Raw genomic sequence first — 10,548 nt, 5'->3', positions numbered from 1 at the left:
AAAATAGATTATTTAAAGGAATTTATACTTAATTTTTTTTTTTATACAAAAAAATAATAAAAATCCAAATTCTTACCAGACGGGGCTGATGTTTTAAATCTGTGCATCTGATTTTTGCCTAAATCGATCCCATTTAAAAAAATAAATAAACAAACTCTCCAGGCGAGCGTTGCGAGGGCCGCGATCTGCAGAAGGGTTTGCAGGATAAAATGAATCGGGAAAGACCGAGGGATCGAAATTTGGGGCAATTCGCTAAGCCGAGGGATATTTTGTGAGTTGTTTGCAAGGGTACATCGAGGGCATGGAGAACTCTCAGCTGTGAAAGGGTTAAGTCTTCCCTTTTTGTTAATTACTTGGTCGTTGCTGATTGGTCCAGACAGCCTTTGTAAGGGCGGGAGGAGGCGGGGAAATGGAGCAGATCATTCTGGTTCTGCCACCGGCTGCCACCCATCTCAGCTCCCACTAGATGAACTTTTAAAACTAAATATAAAACTTTAAAACGAGTTGAGCTGATTGGCTGGTAAAGGGGTAAAGTAGGCGGAGCTTTTGTAACTGGATTTAATGGCCTTAAATGCCACGTAAATCACATGACCGTTAAACGTATTCGATCCGCAAATCGGGATATAAAAAGATTACTCGTGTAACGAAAGTAAAAAACATAAATAACGTCACCTTTAATATGAAACGTCGTACAGAACTCGACGTTTACTGAAAATAGATTTTCTGCGGCAGAATTCCACTCTATTTGGTTTTCCATAAGAAGAAAATCCGACCAATCGGTTCTGGTTCTGGATATGACAGCCGATGACTCGTGGATCCCGCGGTAAACGCGCGTCCGGCGCCAACATCGTTCATTCGGGATCATAGAAGAACACTGTGCCAGCTGTCCTAAATGCTTGGCGCAAGTCCCTCAATGCCAGGAGGGTGACCGACCAATCAATACAAGGAGGAGCGTTATGGGGTTTTGGGTCGGGGAGGACTAGGAGCCGTTATTGAGGGAGCTCAGGGTGCAGCGATGCAGAGGTAGTCGATGCCTTCCGTGGGAAAAGACTGCAGCGAGCGTCACGTGGCCGGCGTGGACCGAGTCGGCTGTCTCTGCCGTGGCTCCCGTGACAGAGGCGGTCAGAGTCTGAGACACCTACAGAGGAAAAGAGAGGACGGGACTAAAGCCTGGACCGAGTAACGGGGTAATAACGGTTCCAGTGCCCTTTAGGTAAATGTCAGAATGTTTTGGAATCCCCCCCCCCCCCCCCCCCGCTGGGGGTCTTTGTGGCTCTAATTCCGCAAATTATCCAGGAATTGGGAAGAACGGCCTTTTTTTCTCACTCTTTACTCATTTTGGGAATTTCTAAATTGAAACTCACCGAGCCCGAGGTCGCCGGCACAACTGGACCTCATTCTGCTCCGGGGGCCACCGGACAGGCTGGGAAAGTGAAGCTGCAGTCCTGGGGGGGCTGTTACCCGCTGGTGGGGGGGGGCTGTTACCCGCTGGTAGGGGGGGGGGCTGTTACCCGCTGGTAGGGGGGGGGGGCTGCTACCTGCTCGTAGGGGGGGGGCTGCTACCTGCTCGTAGGGGGCGGGGCTGTTACCCGGTGCATTAGGAGGCAAGCCGTCCGAGATTTGAGATCTCTATTCAGGAAACAGAGCAGAATAAGACGAGACGGATTTATTTCTCTCTCTCCACGGGGAGCATTCACCAACCTCTCGGCTCCGCTCCTCGCAGTCCAGCCGGTTAATGCCTGACGAGGTCAGTCTCTGACCACCCTCTCCCGTCTGCCGCTCCGTGTCCTGAGTTGCCCCGCTGGGGTAGAATCCTCTTATGCCGCAAATCATCTGCTTTTAGGTTTTTAGTTCTAATTTTAATTCAGTTTTTTTAAGCCCTGTCTCGGTTCGCTCTCGCGGTCACGGCGGTCTCACGGTCACATCGGTCTCGCTTGTTGCGGGATGTCTCCTCGAGCTCTGTGCCTCCAAAAAAAAGTTTTACTGCAGCCAAGAAATCCGACGTCGTCCCCTCGTCCTTTTCTTCTTTGCGCCTCGTCAAGTTTCTGTGGAATGAGAATAAAAGCGGTTCGTCTCGATAGGGAGATGGATCCAGCCACGCAGCCGGAGCTTTTACATCCCAGGAGGGATCGTAGATTGTTTTCTAAGCTTGTTTAATGCTATGCCGTGCCAGGCAAGTCATTGGTCCTTAAGGGGTTAATCTCCATGTTTTGCATGTGAAGAAACGAGGCTTCAAGACAAACATGTTTTACTTAACCGAGAGGGTGGTATATAAGTAGAACAGCCTCCCAGCAGAAGTGGTAGAGGGTAATACAGTGAGGGTATTAAACATGCATGGGACAGACATACGGCTCCTGAACCTAAGACGAGACCAACGACTGATTAAGGTTTGAGTCGTTACAGCAGGAGAAACGCGAGACTAGACGGGGGCCGGATGGGGCCGATCTGTCAGAAAGTTCTAGGCCTCTCTGAGTTTCCGAAACCTTAAAACAATCAGGAAGCGACACGCTAGAAACATCCCTCCCGTCCGCAGCACACGATGCAGAGATTTTGGGGTTAATTAAGTTTAATGTCTCGGGCTGAATTTATTTTCTCCCCGAATCACAGACGTCACGAGGTTCTTTGCCTTATGACATCATCGTTACCGTAAGGGGATGTGCTTTTAAACCACCGGGTGGCGCTCTGGCCGTGTCCTCCACTGTTTGGGGCGGTAAACGTCGGCACGTCCTTCAGGAGCTTCTCCAAGCCGCTCAGATGTTCATTCACGGCTGGAACGCCTGGAAATTAGGTTTGACAGTATGAGTCCACACTCCACGGAGTCCACGCTCCACGGACACGCTGACTCACACGGAAGATATATCGCACGCATACGCCAGAGAGAGACGATTGTAAAGGGCCCTCGTTTATCTCACCTCTTCTGGGGTTCTCCGGAGCGGCCACGCTGGGGTCCGCCGGCCGCTCTGTGCTTCCTTTGGCCCCCCGGGCCGGCTCTGCGGACGGTCTGAGACTCTGAGGCCGTTTCCTGGGACTTCCTGTGGATTCAGGACACATTGAAACAAGGAGAGGTCACCAGCGGCGCACAAACACGGCACGGGGCCACAGCCGCCAGGGAAGCATTAACTAGAGACCACCAAGCTCGGCCAGGAGACCCCAACTGATAACACGGGCCGGGGGAGCTCATGCAGTAAGCGTGACCGCACAGCCACGCGTGTTTATTCTCTCACCGCAGCGTGGCAGCTTCCCGTCGCCGAGCTCTGCGTTGAAGGCTTTGGGCCCGGCGTGCGGCTCCTCCGTGGTCAGATCTATGGTCTGGATGGCGGGGGGGCACGTGGCTGCGTGGAGACGTCACAGCTTTAACACAGCGCCGGGGAGAAACATATGTGTCTAACACTGCTAAGCAGATATGGCCCTAGGGCGCACGGGGTTACCTTCCCTGGGCCTGAGCTTCGGCTGCCGGTCCACGGTCGGAGTGCTGGTTTTAAGGCAGATCGGCTCCTCCTGCGTCAGATCAATGCAGGGGCCACGGGGCCCCAAGACCGTCGTCCCACCACGAGGCTCAGAGGCGCCTCTGATGTCCGACTTGGCTGGAAAACCCACGGAGAAGACACAAAGATCGAAATCACGGCGGTCATAAACACTCACACGCGTGTGCGAAACGTGTCTCCATGAAGTGACTCCTCACCCTCCACGCTGGGCTCACGTTTCCTTTTCCCCCTGGCATCCGGATCGCCGTCACTCGGAGGGTTAGTGGCGGTTGGCAGGGGACTCGCGCATCCAGCGTCCGGGACCCCACTCAGCACCTTCTGGAGTTCTGTGAGCGCGGAGTACGAGAAGTCGGCTGCACAACGGGAGGAGAAGACGACCATGACTTGAGTGTAACGGAGGAGGAGGGGAAACTCAGAGTGAGCCGGGGTGAGGGGACACTCAGACTGAAATGAGTGAAGTGGGAAGGGAGAAGAGGGGACACTCAGTGAGTGAGGGGGGAGGCCGGGACACTCAGTGAGCGAGGGGGGAGGCCAGGACACTCAGTGAGTGAGGGAAAGAGGTGGGGATGAATGGCCGCCATGGTCCTTGCCCTCAGAACGGGGAGGTGGGTTTGGAGGGTCCTCACCCGGCGCCGCCTCGTTCCTCCTCCTCGCCTCCGATGCTCCGTCGCCGGCCATGGCGCTGACCGCAGAGAACGGGCTGATGCAGCCGATCTCGGAGAAGCCGTTCAGCACCTTCTGCAGGCCGCCGAGGGCAGAGGACGTCGGGCCGGCTGAGAGAGACCACGTTCTCGTTAGTGTTTATCCAGAGACTGTAAGCTCTACAGGCAAGTTTCTTAACGCAAAAGCTTTTCTTAACCTCAGGCGCCAACGTGCCCCGTCTTACCGCCGTCATCCGGATCCGCGTGCCTCCTGGCCGGGTTTTCTTGCACGCTGGGCCTCCTGACGGCTGAGAGTGGGCTGACGCATTCCTGCTCTGAGAATCCGTGGACCACCTTTTCCAAACCGCAGAGCGCTGCGTACGAGGCTTTTCCTGCAAACAATAAAGAGGATCAGGACCCATCGAGACTCACAGACAGGGGGCCCCCCGACACCCCCAACCCCCCCATCTCACCGTCCTCGGCAGCGCAGCCGGTGCGCCCGGTCACCGCGGGGTCCCTCGCAGACCCCCTCTCTTTATCGCCGATTCGTGGGGAGCGCCCTGCGGGAAGAGAAAATGCTGGAAATAAACACCATAAATGCCAAAAAACACAAGAAAAGATCCCCGCCCCTCTCGCTCCAGCCGCGGGGGTCCTCACCAGTGAGGTCTTTGCTCTTCCGGTGTCCGCTCTCCTCCTGGGCGGGGCCTGTGACCAGAGGAGCGCCGACCGCCACGAGGGGACTGACCGACCCGAGCTCCACGAATTCGCTCACAACCTTCTGCAGCCCGTCCAGCGCAGAGTACGAGGGATCTGCCGAGGAGCAGACGCGTGAGACCTCCCGCCACCCGCCGTTATTTATGTATGGGGGGTACTTTCGGCATCTTGGGGTATTTATAACTGCCTACTCATGGCTCGGGGGCATTCCGGGTAAATTGATAGACACGGGGCAAATCACGAGCGACCTGCCTCCCAATTATAACACCCTGAACCACGGAGGGTATGAAAGGCGCCATTAACTAGGGGGTCAGGCTGACAGAGGGCACTATGATCAGGTGGTGGGGTAAAAGCAGGCACAGTCAGGGGTACATCGCATGTTACCCCTCCCCCCGCTGGACCACGTTACCGTTCTCAGAGGACCAACTGGTGTCATCGCTGAAGACAGAGTCCACCGACGCGGCCGTGTTATCGCTGGACTCCGGGCGGAAATGGCCGTCATCTGGAAGAAGGGGGTACGGCTCAGTGACCACCCTGCGCTGGCGGCTTTAACCCCTTACTGGCTGATATTAACCCCTTACTGGCTGATACCCCAGTCAGAGAAACAGATGCGACTAAACAGCTCCCTGAATCCTGCTTTGTGCACGACCTGCAATTAAACATTCCCTAAATATCGGGGACCACGAGTTACAGGGTTAACCCTTCCAGTACCAGCCACGACAGACACAGCCCAGACACGCTTTCCTTGCACTGCGGAAGGTTTGAGGGCCGCTGCTCGAAGCTGGTTGATAGACAGACCCTCTTAACGTAACGAGTCTCCCCACCGGTACCGCTCACCGTTAAGATAAGGTAAGTGGTTGGTCCGTTCGGGGCCCCTGGCCTCCGCGTGGCCCACGGCGATCCGGTACATGGCCCTGGAGCTGGAATCCGACCTTGGGATCTCCTCCATGAGCCTCATGAGACCAGTGAGATGGATGTTGGTGGCAGAAGGACCTGAAGCGAAGGTGCGTTGGGGTCAGAAACGTCTCAGGAGGGGCACAAAACATCCCTGCATTATCAGGCGAGCCCTTAATCCTGAGGTTCCTCCCACGAGGAGCCAAAGAGGATTCCTCGCTCACCTCTGGGGCCGTCAGGGTGTGCCCACCGGGTGGACGTCGGTGGCGATGGACTCCTCTCCTCCTTTACCTCCACTTTGATATCTTTGGTCTTTATTTCCGCGCTGGCCCCTGGACAGAAAACCGGGAAGACTTTATTTTCATACCGAGGACCCCCGAAGAGCAACCTCATTCACCGAGAGACGTCTGGGGGGAACTGACCTTGGTCGGAGGTTCTGCGGAGGTCCATCTCTGTCCCGATCGGACTCGGCATGGCCGCGGTGCCCCCGGTGGAGTCGCACGGAGACGTGGCAGGGGGGTTGTTCCTGTAAGAGGGGATCTTCTTCACCAGACCCACCACACTCATCAAATGTGACTTTCCAGACGGGTTCTCTGCGAAAACATTGAATTAGGAGACCAGGACCGGTTGGCGGCGCACGGATCCCCGTGACCTCTGATCGAAAACTAAATACCATCGCTGGGGGGTTTCGCCGACGACTCCGGGGGGCGCCACACGTCACGGAGCCCAGGAGAGCTGCTGGTGGCACGGTGGGACGGGCTGGCGGCTTCCAGAAGTGCCCTCTTCCCGTTATTCACGGTGCCGGGGGGACGCGGTGAATCTGTAACACGCGAAACCTATAAGCCCAGTGCAGCCTGATGGGGTTAAATAAATATTCAACCCCCCCCCCCGCTAAATGTGCTTCAGGGGCCACAACCTCCGGGAGTTACATGGTGATGAATGCTCACCGTATCCATTACCCCGATAAAGAAACGGCCCCCTCCCCCGATAAGTGCTGATGTTGGTAAATGCCCCGGCCGGGGTCTGTACATCACCCGCCTACCCCCCCTTACCGTCAGAATGTGGCCTTTTCGTTTCCGGATCCGCTCTCCGTGTCTCCTCAGCCCCTTGGGACCCGTCGGCTCCATGCGCGTTACCGAAACGCTTCCCCGTCCCAGAGAACAGCGAGCCGCACCGCCGAAAATCTGCACGACAAGCAGGGGCATCTAAGCCTGCCGGCCGAGCAAGTCCACGCGCGGCCCCAAGGGCCAGGGAGATAGGACTACTTACCATTTCTGCCGGGGGGCGGGTTCCAGGTCTCTGGCGTCCTACGCTCCGCGCAGTTTAGTCGGGAAGCGCCATTGGTGACGGCTGCAGCGAAAGGGTTGGGCCGAGGCAGAGAGGATTCACACGGATGGGAGACTGTGGCCCCTCGGACAGCATCTTCTACAAACCGTGAAAAGTGAATTAACCCCTTAATGACAAAGCCCGTACATGTATGGGCTCAAAATGCATTGTTTTCAATGGGTTTAGGGACCGCCCATTGTCCTTAAGGGGTTAAACAGGAATACTTTATGTTGGGATCCCACGGGGGGTTCCCCTGCTACGGCCCGGGAGACGCGTCTCACCTGTACAGATGTTGCTTGTCTCCGCGGCCCATCGCGCATGCGCAGAGTAGCTGCTGTAAGGATGCGGTCTGCCTGCTGAAATCTCTTTCAAACAGTTCACCAAGCCGTGCAGATGAGAGTTTCCCAGCAGCGTGTCTGGGGAGGAATAAATACCCCAATATAAATACAAGCAGAAATTACCCTGGTGCGGGGCAACTGGACTCAACACCTCCCCATGGAGTCCCAGTTCTCCTGAGTCCGCAGCGAGCGGAGGATTCCTGGGGCAACCCAGCGTGGTCAACAGCCAATAAACGCGAGATATTCAGGCAAAGCGGCCAAAAATGTAAGAAGAGAGAGGTTCGGATAATTGCCCCCGAGGCCCCCCGAAGGGTAACGATCTTACTGTCCGCGGGGGGTGGCCGAGGCGACGCTCCGGGTCTCCGGGGATCCTTGTCTTGGTGCAGGAGAGATGCCGGCGGCGCTGCTGGTCTGGTGGACGCCGCAGGGAAGCTGCAGTCCCCGCTGGACTCCTCTGTAATGTCAGATATTTTATGATAGAAAACATGCATTCTATATATTCTGTATTTTACATGAGCACAAAATGGAGTCAGAGCCACTTTATTTTATTTAATCATATAGTGATTATTTCTCTGTCTTTGTTCCTCTATAATTGAGAACAGAGAAGTATTCAGTATACAGATGCTTCAGTATATATGATCCAATTAACGTTATCTCCCATGAGAAAGGTAAGGAGTAGACGCTGCATATCCTTAGGAATGTAACTTGGAATGGGGGATACGTCGTAAGACCCCCAAAACCTAATTTACTACCTAGGAGGCAACGTCTGGAGATAGGGGTGACTACAGAGACCTCATTTACTATCTAGGAGGTAACATCTAACGATAAGGGGACCATGGATGAATTCCAAACACATATGTAACGGTCTTAAGTTAATTCTTAGACCAGAGCGTCACTCGCAGGTAAATTAAGAAATTACAGCGGTGTAAATATGAGTAGAAGTCCTAATTATAATGGGTAAAACCCACCGTTATTATTGGAGAATTCCAATCAAGAGGTGGAGGCTATGATAATGAGCCCGGTCTTTAAAAGCTTAGGTCTTTAATAATTTAAGGGACTCACCCTAAGACTCACCCTGAAACAAAGGCACCCTGAAACAGACAAACCCCGACGGACTCATTCACCAAATGTACCCCAGAGAATTGGAATCTTAAGATCCTGGCACCATCATTTTACTCTTAGAGTTACTTTGAGTTCTAACCTATATAACTTTTAGAAAAAAGTTATATAGTTAATTTTTTGCCACTGAACCTGGATTAATTTCTGCAAGGACCGGTCGAACCACAGCAACAAGTGGTGGTAAATATAATGGTTTTATTATTCTGAATAGAGGTGAATTTTTTCTTCTTCATATAGAATCCCTTTTTCTGGGAAACAGCATGTATTTGACATTATAGTATATGACGTTTATTGTATATGACGTTTATTGTATATGACATTATTGTATATGACGTTATAGTATATGACGTTATTGTATATGACGTTATTGTATATGACATTATTGTATATGACGTTATAGTATATGACATTATTGTATATGACGTTATAGTATATGACGTTATAGTATATGACATTATTGTATATGACATTATTGTATATGACGTTATTGTATATGACGTTATTGTATATGACATTATTGTATATGACGGTTTGTGAGACTGCAGCTTATAACCCGTGATAATGACAATGATGTAAAAGGTATTTTACCTGTAGATGAAGTTTGGCATTATTTGCATCTATTAGGAACGTCACTAACACTCTTAGACATTATTAAATTACTTTTAATGCCATATTTAGTAGAACTAATATATAATAGAGTTAGTGATCTTTTTATTACTGCCCTGATTATTATCATTGTTGGTTGCTGAGTGGACTGGAAATTTATTGTGCGTTAGACTCATAAAGTAATAATTCATATTGATAACTATCGATAATATACTGTATTTGGAATTTTTGATTGATTATTTTGATAATATATATCTAATTTGAATTATAATTTTCGGCGATCTGAAAGAATTTAGGATCGGAGATAAAATATAGGGTATCTCCTTAAATTAATATTTGATAGCGTCGTTATTTTGCGTATGTGATAAAATATTGGTTTTGCCTATTTTGTCCCATTAATATCCCTAACAGTAACGAGGATTGAATGGGGGATTAAGGGGCCGATCCGCGGTGCTGGAGCCACCGGCAGCCAAAGACTACAATCCCTATCATCCCGGAGGCACCTCAATACAAAGTAACTCACGAGGGGTAACAAGTTACAGACACCTGGGGGCAAATACCCCTGCCCGATAAATAACCCCCCACCCGCGAATAAAGCGAGAAACGGTCTAGAAAGAACGTGGCGGTTCCCGTGGTTACCAACCTTGTTTAATCTTCACTTTCTTGTAGCCCCTCCATTGGCTGTCGGGGAGGTTCGCCGGCCGTCGGGGACTCGCGCTCCCTGCAGGATAAAGTTTGTTGGAGGGTAAGGAGGGGGACAGGTCACCGAGGTCTCGGAGATCTGCGGCATTTAAGCTGCCGGTACCTTCAGGTGAGCATCTCGTGCCGACGTCCTCGGCGGTCTCCTCGGAACGTGGATGGCGTGAAGGGTTTGATGGAACGCGAGGGGGTCCGAGCCGCGGGTTGGGACTGCGAGGTGGGGACTCCTCTGCGAAACACAAGAAGAGCCATCTTCAGCCTCCGAACCGCTAGGGACCTTAAACGCGGCTTCCTGCTAACGTGGGCTCTTGGGGGCCACAACGTTTAAAGACCCTCACAGAAGACATTAGTAAAGAACGGCATCTGCCGCAGGGTCACGCCGGTAACGTTACCTTTAACGCTCGGTTCTAGGTCTCTGCGCCTGGAGATCGGGTCCCCGAAGGTCAGACCCCAGCTGCTATTGGATGGAACCATTTGCGTGAAGGCGGCATCTATAGCGACCTCTGCTGGAAGAATGGAGAAAATGAGCCCCGCGGCAGATAAAAGTAGTCCGGCCCGTCTGGTCTGCCTATATTTACAGCCGCGGGAACGACTCAAACCGTAATCAGTCGTGGGTCTCGTCTTGTCAGATGTCAGATCAAATTAATTGACCTGGTCTATTTGAAATGCTTGAGGAACTTCCCAATTTACCATCTTCAAGACCAAGTGTGTGCGAGCATGAATGAA

This window comes from Sceloporus occidentalis, unplaced genomic scaffold, assembly GCF_023333645.1.
Source record: "Sceloporus occidentalis isolate IW3139 unplaced genomic scaffold, rSceOcc1.0.p SCAF_449, whole genome shotgun sequence".
NCBI classification, from domain to species: domain Eukaryota; kingdom Metazoa; phylum Chordata; class Lepidosauria; order Squamata; family Phrynosomatidae; genus Sceloporus; species Sceloporus occidentalis.
This window is presented reverse-complemented; position numbering follows the sequence as displayed.